A 20,130-nucleotide genomic window follows, 5' to 3' on the forward strand; every position below is an offset into this window, starting at 1 on the left:
ATGGAGCCAGGCTCTTCTCAGTGACATCCCTTGACAGGACAAGGGGCAATGGGTGCAAGCTGGAACACAGGAGGTTCCACTTAAATATGAGGAAAAACTTCTTTACGGTGAGGGTGACCGAACACTGGAACGGGCTGCCCAGAGAGGTTGTGGAGTCTCCTTCTCTGGAGACATTCAAAACCCGCCTGGACGCATTCCTGTGTGATATGGTCTAGGCAATCCTGCCCCGGCAGGGGGATTGGACTAGATGATCTTTCGAGGTCCCTTCCAATCCCTAACATTCTGTGATTCTGTGATGTCCTGTCAGAAATAAGCCACCGAAGCACCAGGCAGAGATACCTCTGGTGAACACTACACTCTATTGGCTGAGGTGTTGTTTTTTGTTCACTTGGTTGTTCCAAAGCATTTTTTTAGCAGATTAGAGAATAAATTATCACCCTCAGATGTTTCCATTTTTCTCACAGTTTCTCCATGCTCCTGGAATTCCTAAGACATAATTTTCTTTAGTATTTGCAGTCTCCAGTCTAAACCCCTTAATATGACAATACTGAAAGCCTTGCTTCAGTGCCAATACCAAAGCATGTAGTCTGCTGAGAAGACCTTCCTGTAATATACATTCTTGCTTGGGCCCTGTGTTGCCATGTCGTGCTGAGCAAAGGAGAGCTAGTACAGAGAAGATGTACATGGGGCACTGCAGAGGACATAGTTGCTATGATTCCCTGTCCTACACAGTCCCCTTTTCCTGGAGAGGTCACAAACCCCTTCTGTTCACTTTCTGCACAGCACTGCTCACTGTCATCTAATTCATGAAAGTTTGGCACAGTTGGCAAAACTTTTTCATTTTCCAGCAGCCCAGATGGATTGTTACTTTTATGGACTATCTGGACAATAAATTACTTCCCATTATTAGAGGTAATTTTGGATGATATTACAGTGTTGGATTTCAGCATGTGATATTAAAAGCCTTGTTGGTTATAAGTAAAATAGGTAAAAATATTAATTTTTACAGAACCTGTTTTATTTTCTGGCTTTTAAAAGTAGGTGGTTCTCCTATGCAGCTGGTCAAAAAATGACAAGGTCAATGACAAAGGACCATGCCTACACCTTTGCATAGTACTTGCTGCCTTGGCCCCGTGAGTCCCTGTGTAGTGGCGCATAGTGTGCAGGTGCGAGAACTGAGGAGCATGGCTGCCTGCCCATGGCCCTGCCATCACCAGCCTGAGAGTGTTCCCCTCTGATGAGCTTGTGCTGCTTTCAGACCCACACTCGTCCTTGTCAGGCGCATTTCCACCGGCTCACATGGGCCTGGCCCCAACATATCTGCACTGTGGTAGAAACACAAATCCAGTAAGGGAACGTTGCTACAGGGGATGGTTTTTTTCTTTTTTTGTATGTCATTTAGGGGGTGATCTGATGCCCAAAGTGTCTCAGTAGAATTGCTTCAGCAGTTGCACAGTTTGTGAGCAGTCAATGCTGCTCCTAAGTACCTGCTGACAATAAATACCTGATTGATTTTTTATATTTGCTTCTGCAGGATACGCTTAGCCTTAAAAATACATTCCGATATGAGGCTATCCCTTTTTTCCAGCTACCCTGCTTTGAATTCACTACTGATCTTGGACACAAGTAATGCATACAGTTCTTAGATTTCATTCCAGATTCTGGTCATTTACCTTGACCGACTTCAGAAGTTCCTGCTAAAAATGAAGGTCACCAAATCAAAACCATGTCTGTGTACGTTAAAATCACTCAAGCACAGTGCTGACTGCCAGGCTGGCTAGGAGAACAGCATTGGTCCTTGCAGTTAACTGGACTTTTCCAAAAGGGTATTAGCGAAATGGAACATGTGTTGCTGAAACGCATAAACACTGAGCACCAGATGCAATGGGGTTGGTCGATTTTTCTCTCCCCCAATGTGCCCTGATGAGTTTGGAGCGGAATCCAGTAATTCAATTTGTGATATCTTTAAAAGATCACTGCAGCAACTCAAAAGCTGTAGACAGAGGCAAATAACATTTTGTAATATATTTATTGAATGGTAATGTAAAACAGAGAAATCTATAAAGAAGGGAGGAAATCATATTCCCTGTCTGGGAAGGTACTGAACTGAATTTTAAACCAGAGAACCAGACATGGTTGAGACTGAGAAGGGAAGGGGGAGAGTTCACCTGACTTTCCCCTTAAGAAATAAATTGCTGGTGAGACCACACAATATTCTTCCCATTTTCTGTCCTTCTCATCTCCCTTTACAAGTAGACACGCTCACATTTTGATGATCATCTCCACCATTTTTGGAAGTATTGCCCTTGATGAAGGTTTACATAAGATTCTTTTATTTTTCTCCCCAGAGGACGAGTTGTTCTTGCAGCTGAAATCCCTGCCAGAAAGTCCTACCCTCTGATTGCTTCTAGTAGTAGAGATTAATAGGACACTGAGACAGTGAAGCTGTTTTTACTCTGTGTTAGGCAGCAGTTACCCTTCATATACCACCATCACTGCTGAATAGCATGGAATGAGAAAAGGCTGAGTCTCTGTAATAAAGTCAATAGTTCCTCATCTGAAGAATAAGAGGGATTTCAGCCAAGGGAGCAGAATGGCTTGCTTTCTCTTAATTTCTCATTTTAGTTTCTATTTTGTGTTCCTCAACACATGCGTTACCCCCTTTTTTTGCAGTCACTGGGGGATAAATTAGTCCAAGATCCTGCTTACCACTACTTCAGCACTTATACCATTTCTGATCAACCTATACTTAACATGTAACCTATACCCCTTCTGAATTTGTCATAAAGATTTCCATGGGAATTGTGTTCTCCAGACCAGATTCTGCTTTGCTATTTCAGTATAAAACCACAACACTTGCACTGAAACCGTACCGTTTTTTAATCTCCATCCACATGTATGAAATTTGTGATTCCCTGGAAGTATTCTGGATTTGCACTGGAGTAACTAATAAGTTGAATATGGCTGTAAAAGTATTTATTGTGAAGATTTACTGCACCAGATAACCACAGTGGTTATAAATCTTTTAGATGTCAGGTAAAATGAATTTATATTCTGATGCTGGTGTTTGAAAGCACGAGCTTTGGAAGCTGGTTTCAAAGAGATCTCAGGATTGCTGTTAGGTAGATTTTGCTTATTATTCTTTGATCGTAATAGACAGACTAAAATTGTGTCTTCTGAATTTCATATCATAAATACAATTGTATAGAAACTTTATTTTTGAACAGAGTGGGGCCTTGGAGTAAGAGGAAGCAGAGGTTACATATAATGACAGACGAGGACATTCAGAGAGAATCTAGCACTGACATTCTTCAAAAAATCAAATTATCTGAATCAAATTATTAAATCTCACTGAAATGTCCAACAAGATTGTCCTCCAGAAGAACTGCAGTTATCTGGTGATTAATTTTATAAAACTGTTCCTCATTCATTTTTCATATAAATGCACTCAGCTAAAGTCTGATTCAGTCAGACTAATTTGGTTAGGTATATTTTAAGAATAACACCTATATTTTAAAAGGCTATCATTTTCTCAAGAATCTGAGGAAAGCTTTGGACAACAGGATAAGCACTCTAAGTCTAATTTTTGTAAGTGGTGTAGTCAGGTGTATTAGTTTGTTGTAATTTTACATTTGCTTTAATTGCTAGTTTATTTTATGACCAAGGGACATAAAATGAGGATGAGGCACCCTCATCCTTTGCATGTAATTTTGGGAAAGTTAGTTCCTGGAGTTATGGTCAGTTGTTGTTCTGTTTTCAGAAGACAGCATGAACTATTTCTGGTGATGGTGATGGGCTGACAGCCCTCATTGGCCCCAGCTCTGTGGGAGCACCATTGTTTCCATGTCCCTTGATCTTATTCTGGACAGATTGCCCCTAGCTTTTGGCCCTGAACCTGCTACCATTCTGTACTTGCTCTATTTCTTATTGTAAGTTACGCATGTAACTTCAGGACCAAGGCCTTGATATATAAAGCCTGATCCTCCAAGGCACAGACACTGCTCTTGATGAGGTACATGCTTTAATTTACACATTTTTTTGTCCCATTGATTCCACATGAATAAAATGTAAACGTGTATTTAATAATTTTCCTGGATCTAGCCCAAAATGCTCAGACTTTGAAAGTCTGAACCCATTTTCTATCACTTGTGAATCACCATGCTCATAGTTGGTATAAGTTAAGCTGTGATGATCCCCAGCCTCTGGCATGAGTCACTCAGAGGAGAGGTCAGCGAGGGATGATGTAGACTTTGGAAACTCAGTGCCCTGGAAGGACAGTCACAGTTTGTTCCTCCGCCTGTACCACACTGATCAGCATGGTGTTTGAGGCCACACATGGGTTTTGCACAGGCTGCTGAAGAGTCAGAGAAATGCAGTGGTCAAGGCTGAACTTTCTCCAGCTGTATTGTGGTGCTGTGGTGTTGAAAGACATGGTGTCCTGCTGCCACCCCCAGAGCTGCCCAGTGGCATGGCTGGGCAATAAATCTCCTCGCTCTGCAGTGTGTGAGAGGCACCACTTGACTTTGCATTGGATCTCATGGTAATGAAGGAGTATTCTTCTCACTGAGGAGAAAAGGGATGGATGATCCCGAGACTGACATAGGACAAATGCACATTTGAAACCTCTTTCCATTTATTTGTCTGTTATTTTATAGCAGGATGGCCAGACAACCACCTAAGAATACTTTTTTTCAAGTCCAGACATAGTCTGCAAATACAGCTCTCTGACTGAAAGATCTGGGCACACCCAACTTTCCTGTATCTACCAACAATAACTCTCCCTCCACTTTCTCTTGGAAATATACTATCTGCAGCAGGGTGGCTGGAACTCAAAATCTTTTCCTAAAACTCCCTGACCCTTACAGCTTCTGGTTTTCAGCTACAGATGAAGCATTCCTGTCACACCAGATCCAGGCCACGTAGGCCTGGCATCTAAATCCTCATTTTCTGCTGGATTCCTCTCTAGTATTGGAGCTTCCTGTGCTGAATTGAAGGAGTTAGATTACTTTGGTACCTAGGCTCGAACCACCAGTCCACGAGCTATGGAGGGATGTGTATTTAAACTGCTTTGTTTGAAAGGAGTCTTGGGAAATATTTGCATATCACAGGACAAGATTGGCTCTGATGCTAATGAAGGCAGTATGAACCATAACTGAAAGCAAACTGTATTCGAAAACTGACTGTCAAGGAGCTGTCCTAGAAAACTGTGAAACAAGTTCAAAGTTTACTGTTTGGTCATTAGCAGAAATTCTTTGAAAGCGCAATCTAAGCACACTTTCAAAAGTGGATAAAGTGCTCTTTAGAGCTCTTCTCTCTGGCATCGCTTGGAAGGAGCAATAAAATTAGACTCCTGGAAATGAGGAGGAGACCTGTATTAAGCTTGCTTTGAAAGTCTGGTGCAATAGGAGTTCACTTCCTGAGAATGTATTTTAAACAGATCCTACCTCTAAATTTGTGTTTCCTGGTAGAAAAACTGGCAGAATTGAGTTGAACTTACAGCAAAGCTGTGTGTTGCTCTAGTTTAAGCTCCTGAGGGCAAAACTTTGTAAATCCACTTCTGCAGAAACAACTTCTTAGCATTCCATTGTTGCTACTAAAGTATGATTGCCATTGATGGTTAAAAAAAAGTTTCAAAAAGGTACAATAATGATGGAAATTAGCAGACGAGAAAGAAATAGTTGTATGTTTGCTTGTGCATGAAAATATTCCTTTCCGAAAACCTTGCGACTAATCTTTTTAGCCATGGCAGGAATAGGCAGAACTGTAGCCTTGAATCAATACCTGTGGGAGATGATGACTAACAGACTCAACAGAGTTTTTTGTTTGGAGGGGAACGCTTAAACTTTTAGAGTTGGTACCAGCTGTTCCTTTGAACAATGCTGTACTTATGATTCAGACCAGGGCGGTTGTGTTGTAAGCAAGCAAAACTGATTATTTCCCTTCATATGCTTGTTAAAAAAATATTTTAAAAAAAGGAAAGAAACTTTAGGTGGGCCTGAAAGATAGAGGAGCCTCTAAAGTACTTGTGAATCAGTTTTCCTGGTATAACTGCATCCACATGTGAATTTATTGAAAACACATGTGACTTTGATAAAAGATTACATTTAAAGAAGGGGCTAGAACTGGGCTACAGACAAGAGGGTACTGTGTTTCATCAAACACTGAGCTACACATTTTCAAATGTTTCATGTTAAGAGAAAATGTTTAGATGATTTTAAACAGTGCACTACTCCATTTCCATTGGCTTGCTTATCACAGACCCCTTATGAGTGTTTCTGTTACAGAATAATCCACCAAGGCCATTCATCTGGTTGCTTGCTTGGGGGAAGAAAATCGAGTTACAATGTGTTTACTCTAAAGAACAGTATTATGTATTTGTAAGGTTTCAGGCTGGGTGAGCCATTTGGGGAGAAGAAACAGCAAGCACAAAACTTGCTTGAGATTCGTTATTGTCATTATCTTGCCCTGCATTTTCAGTATACAAACTGATAATAACTAGTATGTGGTACAATTCATATTAACCAAATCTCTAAGAGGAGCTGATATGAATTCAGACAATTACGTATTTCAAAACAGCTGACATACTTTCAAAGTAATTAATAGACAATAGAGAACATGATCCAGTTCTGGGTAAAAAGATGTTTCAGATAACCAAAACTCAGGTCATGGAAACTGCACTGTAAATTGTATATTAGGGTTTAAGCTGCACTGTGTTTTTACAACACAAACAAAAATAGTCCTGGGGCTGGATTCAGCTTTCCCTGTGTACACAGAGTGCTTTGAGTATATTATATATGCTAGATTCTGCCTGGATTGAATCCTCTGTGAATTTAAAGTCTCTCTCCTGCCATTCTGACTTTCATAATGAAGCTTGAAGTCAAAGTCTGCCCAAGACTTTTTGTCTATTATAGGTCCAGGCGGGTCGGATTCTGTAACTAATAGCTACAGGAATAAAGCTTGAAATACATCTTTGCCTTTGACTTCTGCATCCTAACCATGAAGACTTTCTTGCTGGGGACAGTGGTATTAAGTGTCTGCAACAAGGCCTGAATTCCTGCTGACTTCAGTAATGCTGCTTTGCTATTGTGCCCTACCGATAGTGATGTGCGTGGACATTTTGCTCCAGAAATGCAAGATTGTGAATTCCTGTCAAAATCAATAGGAAATCTCATTATTTTCAGCACTGTGTTTGGCAATTTATTCTATTTCCAGCAAGTAATTCCCACAATCTGAGAAAGCTCCGATGATCATAAGATGCAGCAGCACCTCAGTGTCCTAGGCAGCCTGTTCTTTGTTTAATGGAGGTGAACCATTGTCCAAAGTCTTCGTAAGTGTAGGATCTTTCTTTACCACCTCTAGATATTTTTAAGTGTGGCTAGTAGCAGCAACCTTCTGCCCGAACAGAGGAACTGCTTACAATACGGTGCTATGCTTAAGCCACAGGTAAGGTCCCAAAGTACAGAAATCCCACCTGAGACAGTAATGATTAGAATATGACTGGAACTTTTTTCTCGGATTTAGTACTTTCTTTATAAGGAGGAAAAAACAATCAGGCTATTTTTTGAGAAGGAAGGAGCTAAGCAATGAAGACCAGTTTTGTCCTTACAGATTTGGAGGAAATCAAATCCAGCTGTGAAAAGATCATGCAAGCATCTCTACAGAGCTCTAGACTGCCAGGGAATTAAGCAGGTATCATTCAACTACCTTTGTGTTTTTACCCAGTTAGTTGCCTATCTACCATGCAAAGAAAGCTGAGGTCTAATAAACACCAAGGAGGCTTCTTTAAGGAGATGACTAGATGGTCAAAGGGAGTTCATAGGACGGGGGACATGGCCTATTATGCAAAGGACTATAAAAATACAACTCTCATGCTCATCTGCTCTAAGTTCCATAGACAATCTACTGTTAATGCTTCCGCACACAGTAATATTAAGTGCAGGCTGCTCTCTGTGATTATCTGATCCCAGCGGGTCAAGTGACACCATTGTGAGTGCTCCATGCAGGTAGGATATCTGCTTCACTAAATTATTGCCTCATCTAGCTGGGGGTAAGTATCTTCCTTTGAACTGGACCTGCCTGGATCCTCTAATCTGCACAGTAATGCCATGAATGGCAGGAGCATGGTAACTATCTACGTTTCGTAAGGATTTGTGTTTTGAGGGTAAGTGCAGTTGTAGATTCTCTGCTGTTTAGTAAGGCTGGAGCTCATAATGCCGCTGTTTCTATAGTGGAAGATTAATTGTTTCAATAGACTTGGCTGTCTAGTCACATGAATGTTGTAGGAATGTAAAGGTTTTGAGATTTCTTCCCTTCTGTGCAATTTGGCTTTTAGGTTCAAAAGTTATTAAGGAGAACAGATGATGATATCATACCATAAATCAGTCTAAAGTAATCATTGCCTAAATTAGATGAAATACAATGAAAAATGTCGCAACACACTGATAGGTGGTTTGTGAAGGTTTAATTTCCAATAAGATCTGCGACACAAAAGTAGATAACTGAGAGATGCGCAGCAAGAAGAAGATAACCTTCAAGTCCTGAATTTCAGCGTTCCTCTGAGCTGGAGGAAGGGAACCATCCACGTATGCAGCACTTGATAAATTACTCCCTTCTGTTTATTATATCAGTTTTGTTTTCAAAAAATGTGGTTTATGATTATTTGTTTTGGATAACAGAGTAATCCCTGACTCTTGAAAACCTACGAAGTGTTTACCGTTACCAAACATAATGCTCATTAGAGGTCCTTCTTCAAATGCAGAGTGAATATTGCTGTTTTCCATTGCCAAATGAAGATACTGCCTTCAGGGCCCCAGTTTCTTTCTCAGTCTGCTTCCTTGGTCCAGTGAGCTTGGGGGAGTTAATTTTCACACCTAAATAAATAATGTATATAAAATAACAGGCATTCACAAAAGGCAGAGAAAAAATTAAAAGTATATTAGACATTGTCATCCCACCTTTCTCCTTAAAAGCATGGAAACCAAGGGAAGGACTTGCATTTCCTTTACATTATCACTGTGTGTATTAACATCATATCTACTAGCCCTGACTTTGTCCCATTGACTGCTGAGCATCAGGTCTTGTCATACCTTTTTCTGCCTAACTGAGGAATTACCTGTTGTTTGTGGTGTTGTCCCACTGGTACTTTTTGACTGTGACTTTTCCATTAGTATCATTCAGTGCTGAGCATGTTTCCACATCATGAGATATAGCTGTGCAGTGTCCTGCGTGGTTTTGGCTGCACAGTATTGACCCATATGCAAGGGCATGTTTGTTTGTCAAGGACAGAATGAAAAAAAAGAAAATTCACTGTTTTGTGTGGGCCCTGAGGACCCCCAAGGATGTTCTTCAGTGGCTGACAAGCCCGGTGTGCCTGCCCAGAGCTCCTGCTGTGGAGGGCTTCTTCTTCACTGGGCTCCAGGGCTAGGCAGCTCTGGGCAAGTAGGGCCAGGATGGTGAGACATGCTTTAACATTGCTTGCTTTCTCCCTGCCAGCACGTGACGCTCTTATTATTTCTAAGTTTCAACCAGCCTTTCTACTGTCTGTTGCTAGGGGAAGTTGAAGATCCTGCACACAATGTGGTCTACAAAAAGAGGCTGAGTTGAATGTTTCAGCTTTTAATTTCAGAGAAAATCATTGCCTTATATTCTGGCTATTTTGGCTGTGTCTACACTAGTAACTAAACTAAACAAGACTGGGTCATAAGGTGAGCACTATCCTACAATAGCCTGTATTGTGTAATTGCTGGCATCCTTGTAGGCATAGTGTTGGTCCGTGCCAGCTAATATTCTCCCAGACAGAGCCCTGGCATGGTTCAGGAACAGGTCACGGACTGTTTCTAATAGGAAAACCAGATTAATTTATGTCTTTTTTTTAGGGAAAAATAGTGTAGCCATATGGATGCAAACTGTGTTGTGCTACTGCATGCAATGCCAGAAATTGTCCCTTGTCCATTGTTTTAACTTGGATAAATGTAGCTTTTGATGCCTAAGAAGCAGACAGTTGCTATCTGTGGAGCATGGGCCAGGCTTTTTTTTTTACTTTTTTTACTTCCTTAATCACAGTGTAATGCAGTACTAACTGGAACTAGGCGAACTATCACATTTTTTCATCAAACAAACCTGGAGCAAGTTCTATTGCCAAGAGATTCTCACATGTGATGAGCAGCTCAGTGTAATCAAACTTGTACTTAAAGCAGAACTCCATCAATAATAGCATATGATCTATATTTTGTCAACAGATCAACATAATCAGTGGTGTGCTGCCCAATTAACTTGTGATAGTTAAGATTAAACTATCACTGTATCATAATACCTTTTTACATTGGTCCCCTGAAGGTGTAAACGGAATAGGAGAATGATGCTCATTTGATTCATAAGTGTAAAAAGGCATGGTATATTAAAGATGTTAGCTAGATCTATAATTTCCAGTAGATCTGCATACATGGTAAGATTAATCTCATGTAAATTTGGTCACCTAAATGGTAGATGCTCAGTCCAACTTTCTAGTGCAGCAAGCACCTCTAGAGGCTGATTCATGCCATGCTCAGAGAGGCATCGAGGACAGGAGGAATGAATCGTGCTCTACTGAGCCCAGCTCTCTGCCCTGATACCAGCTCTTTAGGTTGCTGTTATGCAGGCATCATTTATCATGTGACTCTGCTTTTTTCTCAGTGCTTTATACATTTTCATCAAAAATTTTCTCTTGAATGTCTAACTGCCATAAGCCCAGATATTTCTTTTCCATCTTTGTTTCTACTTATCTTGCATGACTTTCACTTACTCTCTCACAGCTCAAGAATTTGTTTCAGTAAAGCTGAGTCAAGGCCCCACCAAAGCGATTAATAAAAATGTGCCTTGGGTTGCACAGCTTTGAATTTCTTTGAATCTTCAAGAGGTTTCTGTCAGCCCACTTCTCCAGCCTGCTGAGGTCCATCCAGACGACATCATGACCCTCTGCTGTATCAGCCACTCCTCCCAGTTTTGTATCATCAGCAAACTTGCTAGGCTACACTCTGCCCCATCATCTAGATCATTAATGAAGATTTTAGACAGAACTGGACCCAGTATCGACCCCTGGAGTATACCTCTAGTTACTGACCTCCAACTAGACTTTGTGCCACTGATCACCACCCTTTGGGCCTGGCCATTCAACTGGTTTTCTATCCACCTCACTGTCTGCTTATCTAGCCCATACATCAGTGGTTTCTCTATGAGGATCTTATGGGAGACAGAGTCAAAGGCCTTACTGAGGTCCAGGTAGACAATATCCATTGCTCTCCCTTCATCTACCAGGCCAGTCATTTAATTGTAGAAGTTTATCAAGTTGGTCAAGCATGGCTTCTCCTTGTAAAGCCATGCTGACTACTCCTGATGCTTTTCTTGTCCTTAATGTGCCTGGAAATGGTTACTCCATCACCTTCTCAGGTAAGGAGGTGAGGCTGACTGGCCTGTACTTCCCTGAGTCATCCCTCAGCACTTATGGGTGCATCCTATCAGAGCTCATGGTGTTATGTATGTCCAGTTTGCTTAAGTATTCCCTGACCTAGTCCTCCTCCACCAAGGGCACATCCTCCTTGCTCCAGCCTTTCCCCCTGGACCTGGGATTTTTGCTAGTAAAGACTGGGGCAAAGGTGGCATTCAGTACTTCCACCTGTTCCATGTCCTGTGTTACTGTGTTCCTCATCTTGTTGAGCGATGGCCCCACATTTTCCCTAGTCTTCCTTTTTTCACCTATATACTTCCCATTGTCTTTAACATCCTTCACCAGATTCAATTCCATTTGAGCTTTATCTTTCCTAACTTCATCCCTGGATGCGTGGACAATTTTTCAGTATTCCTTTGAGGTTACTTGACCTTGCTTCCACCCTTTGTATGCATCCTTTTTGTGTTTGAGTTTGGCCAGGAGCCGCTTGTTCATCCTCACAGGTTTTCTGGCATTTTTGCCTAACTTCCTGCTCATTGGGATGGAATTCTCTTGAGCTTGGAGGAGGTGATTCTTGAATATTAAGCAGCTTTCTAGGGCTCCTCATCCCTCCAAAGCCTTATCCCATGGGGCTGTTCCAAGAAGATCTTTGAAGAGGCCAAAATCTACTCTCCTAAAGTCCAAGGCTGTGAGCTTGCTTGTCACCCTCCTTACTGCCCTCAGGGTCCTGAACTCTACTATCTCATGGTCACTGCAGCCAAGGCTGCCTTTGACCTTCACATTCCCAATGAGCTCCTCGTTGTTGGTGAGTATGAGGTCGAACAGAGCACCTCTCCTTGTTGGCTCTCTATCACTTGGAGGAGGAAGTTATTAAAAATGTGCTCCAGGATCCTCTTGGACTTCTTACGTCTTGCTGTGTTCCTCCAACAGATATCAGGGTGGTTGAAGCCTCCTTTGAGAACCAGGGCCTGTGAATGTGAAGCTGCTCCTATCTGCCTGTAGAGGGCCTGATCTTCCTGGTCAGGTGGCTTATAGCAGACACCCTCTATAATACCACTTTTACCTGTCCTCTCTTTAATCCTCACCCATAAGCTCTCACTTGGTTCCTCATCCATCCCTATCCAGAGCTCCATGCACTCCTGATGCTCGCTCATATAAAGGCCAACTCCTCCTCCTCATCTTCCCACCCTGTCCTTCGTAAAGACCCTGTATCCCTCCATAGCAACACTCCAGCCATGGGAGCCATCCCTCCACATCTCTGTTTCCAACAAGATCATAGCCTTACAACTGTACATGGATCTCTAAATCATCATGTTTGTTCCTCATACTGTGTGCATTAGCATGCAGACACTTTAGAGAGGCACACCAGCATGCTGAGTTCCCGGAGAAGGTTTAGGGTATTTCTCCATAATGGCGCATTGTAGGCACTTCCTTGCTTATATACATATACATGGCAGTATCATTTGTGCTCACATGCAATAGCAGCAGGGGCTAGTAGTCAGAGAGCTGGATGAGCTCCTGCAGTGCCTCCACAACAGCCCGGATCCTGGCTCCTGGCTGACAGCAAACCTCTCTAGATGACTGGTCAGGTTGACAGATGGGTGTCTTTGTCTCCCCCAGCAGGGAGTAACTCATTGCAATGAATTGTTGTTTATTCCTGGTAGTCTTGCATGGCCTTAGGGTTAGGTGGACCAGGTCCTTTTGCTGGTCCACCTAACCCTAAAACTTTTACAAGCAAAGGATTTACAGTTTGCTGGGTGCTATCCGGCATGCCAGACCATTAGCATTTTCTAGTTAAAGGTGACCCATGCCTTCTACTCTGATACAAACAGCTGTGGGGTGGTAGACCATGCAATGGAAATAAAAGTTTATTTCAAGGCCAGAATAAGAAAGGACTTTCTCAATTAGTTTTTGGATTTAGAGACTACAGTTCATTAACAATCTATCATCATTCCATAGGCAGAGCTGTGCATTGAAGTGGTACTAAAGAAAAGGCAGTATTTTCATTCAGCATTAAGAATTTTTTTTTGAGCAGGGCATAGCTTCCAGGGGGTCTGATAGGGTCATAGAAACTTTGCAGCACATGGAAGTAGGGCATCTGAAATCTTGGAATTAAAACAGAAACATCTAAACCAATGATAGAAATAAAATACATCAATGAGAGAAAATGAGCCCCGTAAGGCAGAGTAAAGGAAGAAACCTCTAATATAATCCCATTTTTCCATAACTATGAGGCAGGATAGTGAATGAGAAAAGGCCATAAGACAATTGGGTAAACTGCTATGGCAATTGCTATAGCAAGCTCATAATGAAACTCTGCAAAGTGAAACTAGAGAGGGTCCTCGTCCTACTTGACATTCCCTTTGCTGATTGCCTGCATTTGTTATTCATTTCAGAAAACTCTTTGAACAGAAGTTAAGAAAAAAACCCCAACAAACCAAACAAACCCTGCTGTTTATTCCAGCTAATATATAGAAAGTCAGCAGCAGATTTAGGAACATTATGAATGCCAAGTTAGACATTAAATTTGTAGTTTAGTTGGCTTTAGCATTTTGGAAGATGACATTTGAATGTCACATTACTTTAATTTAGGACTGGGAGCCTATATTTACAAGGCGGCCTCAAATACAACATTCATTTTAGGTTTAATTAATCTCTTGCTCTCTATTTTTTAAAGGAAACAAAACAAAGCACTGACTATAAATTTCCATTGAATATGTTTGTTCTGTTACTTTTTGTTTTACTAATTTTACTAATTTGACTAATTTTACTAATACTCACTCCAAATACTGCTTCATTCTACTATTGTTTTTGAAAAGGAAAACCAGCAAAGATTTAATTCCTTAAAAGGCAACTGCTTTAATTTCATCTTTCTTACCATAGTAGAAAGTTTAAAATGAAAGACCGATGACAGGCCTCTAGGTTTATAGTCTCTTTCCTAAGCCCTGGGAGAGATGGCCTCATTTTGCTTTGCTTACTAAGGTGAGTAGACTCTTGCCATGAGCTCTTGGCAAGACCCACCAGTGGTCAACAAAGAGTTAAGATGGTGTGAGAAATGGTATGGCTGGGGACCCAGCACACTGAAATCCACCCGCTTAATGCCAGACTTTTTCTTCAATCTTAGCTTTACCTTAAAATCATTATCTAAAGGGTGGGAAACAAACTCTTCAGCTTGTAAAGCAAAAAGGTTGGTTTGAAAAAAAATCCAAGCTGCTTCAGTAGGCCTGATTCAGTTGCTCTGATTCATCAAGTGAAAACAAGCCATTTGCCATCTGGTAATTACCTTGGGGACTGAGGTGTAAATCCCTATTCCTTAATCTTCCCCTCTTTAAGAAAATATTCTTTCCTAGGTGGTCCAGATGGTGAGAGGCCTTCAGACAATGCATAGAAGTGACCAGTGATGGGTTGCTCCAGCGCAGCAGGAGGTCCCTGGGGCACACACTCGGAGGGAGGGAGAGGTCTCCTTTGCACATGGTTTGTCAGACAGCTGACAAGTGCCTTGTACTTGTGCGTGAGAAAGCTCTCTGTGGGAATCACACAGCAATCCCACGTGAAGCACCCCCATCCCTAGGGTGTTGGAGACAGTCAGCAATGATAGGACTAGGTACAGGCAGAACTGACTGACATGGTTATTCTTTCTCTCTGTTGCTCTCTTGCTATTTATTTATGCATCTAAACTATGGTTGAAATGCCTCTCCCCAGTGGTACTGATTAAATGACAACTCTATCAATCCTCCCCCCCTTGGTTCAAAGAGAAACACTCTGTTTTCTTTAAAAATACAAGCTAAAGGGAAGAGACCTCAACCAGGCACCCGAGCCGGCCATCACAAGAAAGAAGAAACAACATTATTTTAGAAGCTCTTTAGTTACAGCATCTGCAGTGCTTCCCTCCAAGAAGGATACTCCTCTTTCTTCTCTTGTGACTTTAAAAATAGCCAGTAGCTAAATTAGGCCACTGGAAGAGAGAGGCTGCTGTTTCTCAAACTCTGACCCGGATTGCTCTTGTAGTCCTTGGTAGATGTCAAATAGCTCAGTATAGGTTTTTAAGCCTCCTTTTAATTGCAGCTCACCACACATGCTCACCACACATGCATGCAGGGCTTTACCAACAGGATGCTGCCTGCTCCACCATTGCTCTGACTATCAGGTGGTGTTACTTCATTAGCTCTGAAAAGAAAGAGAGGAAGCAGGTGGAGCAGGGACCATTTTGTCCTACACTCATCTCCCTTGTACACTCATGGCTTTAATTCCCCCCTCCTCTGTTTTCCAACCTGGAGACAGTCACTATACAAGCAGCAAAGATGCAGCATTAGCATGAGCTAACAACTAAACTAATAGGGAGGCAGATAAAAGTTTTGGAGAGCCGCTGCCGTTGGATAGGAAATCAAAGCTCCTTGACATCACCAGGGTGTGGATCAGAGACTGCAGATGACCCAGCCCTCAGATAATCCACCCTCTTCTAAAGGGACTATGATTGAAAATAAGTCATCAAATAACCTGCACCCACAGATAACTTTTGGATAACCTTCGGATAACCTCCGTGCCTACAGAGCTGCTGCACAAAATCACAGATGGGAGCAATGAGACATCTCAGGGCCAGGGGATCCCAATGGGAGGAACAAGAAGGACCTGGAAAAAAGAGAGAAAAGAGAGGGAAGACAGGGCTGAGCAGTAAATTTCCCTTCCCATTGCTTCTAAATGGGTATAACCCACATGATGCAGAAGAGCAGGTTTTCTTACAGGCATTAAGCTAGTGGGTGCAAAAGACTTAGTTAAAAAAAGTTGCCTGAAAGGAGAGTTAAGACCCAGGGATATCTGTGCAGCTTTGAGGTTCCAAGGGGGAAAAGACAGAGGGTGGATAGATGTGTGCCAAAATCATTGCCCTTTTTGTTCTTCTCCGCCACAAGTTCAAGTGCCCTGAAAGACAACCAAGGAAAGTAAGATGCCATTTCATCCCCTTGCAGGTATCTTGGCAAGGGTGTATTCTATCCTGAGTAGTTTGTGCCTTTCCAGTGATGTTGCAGTGGGGTTACACACCAAAGGTCAGCCAAATAATACCCTTTCTGGAGCATTTGAATGAATTGCTTCAAGCAATTTTGAAGTGTGCCTTTCATGCTCAAATAACATTTTTCTTGTGTGTTCCCCACAGAAATGTCATATCAGAGCTATTCATGAAACCTGGCCAAATCTCGTCATGAGAGTGCCACACAGGAGCCTTTGCTTACCGTGAGCAAGTCCATCGATTTCAAGAGGACAATTCACATCATCCTGTGGAAATTATTGATTGACATAGTTGAAAAAATAATTAAAAATCAGCTAGTCTGACCTTTTAAGTTGAATTAGAAGTTGTTATTGTTATCTGTTAGTGTTTTTGAAAAGAAATTAACAAATTATAGTAATATCAGCTATCTTTGTTCCTGCCAGAAGTGCAGTATGCAAAGTTTTTAAAGCAATTTGATGCTGTATGGGTTGATGTTGAACTTAGAATGATCTAAAAAGAAAAGCTATTTTGTGAGATGAAGGCACTAGGAGGCAAATTTAAAGCTGTACTTTTCAACTTGAAAATTTACAATTTCCTGACTTTGCAGTGTTTCCCATTTTCCTTCCAATTTGAAGTAATGCCTGAAGTGTTTTGTTTTGTTTTTTTCCTCCTGCGTGATGTACCTGGGAGCAGTGGAATATTTCTAACCTGTATTGATTAAGCTTGATTGTACCTTTGCTGAAATCAATAGATGATTCTATCAATACTTTCAAATACCAAAAGAAATGAATTTCCTAAACCTAATTATAATTTCTAAATATTTTTCTTTTAAAACAAGTTTCTTGACTGTGTGCTTAATGCTAAGGAATGAGTTATCTCAATTAAAATTAATTAGGACCACAGGTATACTTCTGATTAGACATTGACATCGGAGTCTGGCTGAAGTAAGTCCCTAGGTGGTAATCTTGCTGTTGACTGAGATGTGGGAATGGCTGAATTTTGGCTGGTGATTCTGAAAATCAGTTATTTTTTCTATTCTCATTACTGTGTCCACAAGCTTTTAATGTTTTTAAAAAATAAATATATGAAGTACAGCAAATGCTTTACTCCTGTTTTTTCCTTTTTTCAAAAATCTGTGGAAAAATTTTAGGCAATTGCTGGAATTAAAACAATATTCCAAAATGCAGGGTTGAAAAAAGCTTATTAGAAAATGCTGAAAGAAACCGTTATAATTATTGAGAATTTTTTACAATTGTTTTTGACAAAAATTGTATCTTGAATTTAGCTGCAAAACCCTGTGCTGCAACACTTGGCAAGTATATTAGATGTCTGTAAAATTTGCCACAAATCCACTGTTGACATGACTGTCTATTCCAATAGGACATACCAAAATGGATTTTCGCTATGGAGTATCAGCCCCTCATTTAGTCTGATCAGCACTAAATCTCATTCTTCTCTTACTTACAATGTCTTTGATTTTGAACCCTTCCAGCACCGTTACTGGTACAACACTGGATGCATGGTGGATTTACAGAAGGTGAGTTTTAAATCATGGGTGTCAGGAGGTGTTCCACCTTTACGGAGCTCCAGTTTCCCCAATGGGATGATGTTATTTTCCTACTCAAGATTGTAAAGCTCTGATATACTCTAAAATATTGTTACTATTCTACTCAATTCTATCTACTTTCCATGTGGTGTTTGTGGGCATGACCTCCCCTTCCTTCTGCACTTTCTTACAGAATTCATAGGTGTGAATTTTATGTCAAATATATTCTCCCTGACCTCAACATCCAAAATGTGAAAATTATTAGCAACGTTGATATAATTTCATTAAGACTTTTAAATCTCAAGTACAAAAAACTTTCCATCGATATTCTACAAACCCTTCAACCCTGTTTCCAGCAGCCAGCTACGAACTCAGTGTTCATGGATTTAGACTTTTTCTTCCCATGCAGCGTATTTGTTGCTGCAAAGGAGCAGCTTAGTCACTTTACAAAGCCTGTACCTTTGGAAGTGTGAGAACGCACACGTGCACTTAGGAACACTAAAGATGCATTACAGACAGTTAGTAATGCAATGTTTATCACTTGGTTTATGAACAATCTTGTATTTTTCTACAGAATTTTTGCAAATCACTTATCCCTCTTGAAAGGATCACACAGTCTGAACTGAAAGGAGGGAACATGATATTAACCTGAAGGCTTGTTAAACTGCACTGTGGTTATAAATTTTGTGGAATTCCTTTGTATTTACAGTAACTGCCAAAACAGATTTAATCCTTTAAGGCTTCAAGATGTACATTTCTTGGCTTGTGGGCTGGGACATTTTCACACTGGAAAATGATGTGTATTTTCCATATACACTGTGGGCTTCTTAGAAGAATGGGTAAAATCTACTTAATTTGGGGATAATATAAAGACTGAGAAGCCAAGAAAGAGAATGGGAATTCAATGGGGTGATCGACTCACGTCCCAGACATTGGGATATGGACTGAAATAAATGTGGACACTGAGATTTAACAACTAAGAGCATCTGAGGCTTTGCCTGAGCACAGAAGATTTTCTGCTTTACCGACAGCCATGTAGCTACAGTAGACTAACAAAATCAACGTGGGGATGATCATATTCCTATAAGCATGCTTATACGCATGCAGCTTTTTATGGGGTGTTTTAAACATCTATACATAAGTATAGTGATAGCAAATGCCAAGGGGTCTTCAAGAGCTCAGAAGAAGTGAAACAAGTCTCGTGCAGAAATTGAAATATAGAAGGAAAAGGGTATTGAGGTAAAAGGAAGATGCAGGTTATTAACATTCCTACTGCCTGTGGATTAAGAACTACAGGATTGACTATCTATTCAAAAATCTCTTATTTTGCAAGAAAACAAATAATGGATTTGCAATGCCTTTTTTTTTTTCCTCAGTGTCATGAGGAGTAAGAATGGTTGAGCCATTCACGTCTTTTTTTTTTGTAAGGGAGAACAGGTTTTCACTTCAACAAAAACAGGCACAGAAAATGTTGCCTTTAACTTAAAAAAAATCATCATTGATTAATTGCTGTATTTAATTTTATTTTTTTGCTAATTATTTCTATTGATTCCACTCTGAAGTTGATCCTGGCTCCTGCTGGAGTCAGTGAGAGCTTTGCTATTGACTCTACACAGAATAGATGCAGCATAGACTCTACGTTTGCAATATAAGTCCAGGCTGTTATAATTAGAAGTGAGTTTAAAGGCTGGTGGTGTACTCTGCATCACAAGTTTCCAGAAGTCTCATATTGTCTGGAGCTGTGATTTTGGTTTGGGCCCACCTCCAGGGCAGGGAGAGGCTGATTAACTGTAGAATCTGTCTGACATCTTGGTCAGCGATATTTCTATATTTTTGTGGTTAAAATGATGTATGTTGTACTATGAAAGGAATACTTTTCACTCATTAATCATATTCCAGAAAATGGGAAGAACATGATAACTAAACAAACCAAAGCATGAAAATGAAGACAAGAATTGTGGTAAGTTAGACAGTGTGAAAACCTTTATTGGACCAAGAAACACGATCAGGAAGAAAAAGATTCCTGATGAAAAATTTCACAGGTTTTTTGTTCTTGTTGATGCTATTTTTTTTCCCCAGAGATCTTTATAAGTTGCTAGTCTAATAAACTTAATAAAATATTAGCTATTACTCTTTTACTAAAAATAGCTAAGAAAAGGAACATTTTGTTTCTAAAATCTT

This window comes from Nyctibius grandis, chromosome 3 (genome assembly GCF_013368605.1).
Source record: "Nyctibius grandis isolate bNycGra1 chromosome 3, bNycGra1.pri, whole genome shotgun sequence".
Lineage (NCBI taxonomy): Eukaryota > Metazoa > Chordata > Aves > Nyctibiiformes > Nyctibiidae > Nyctibius > Nyctibius grandis.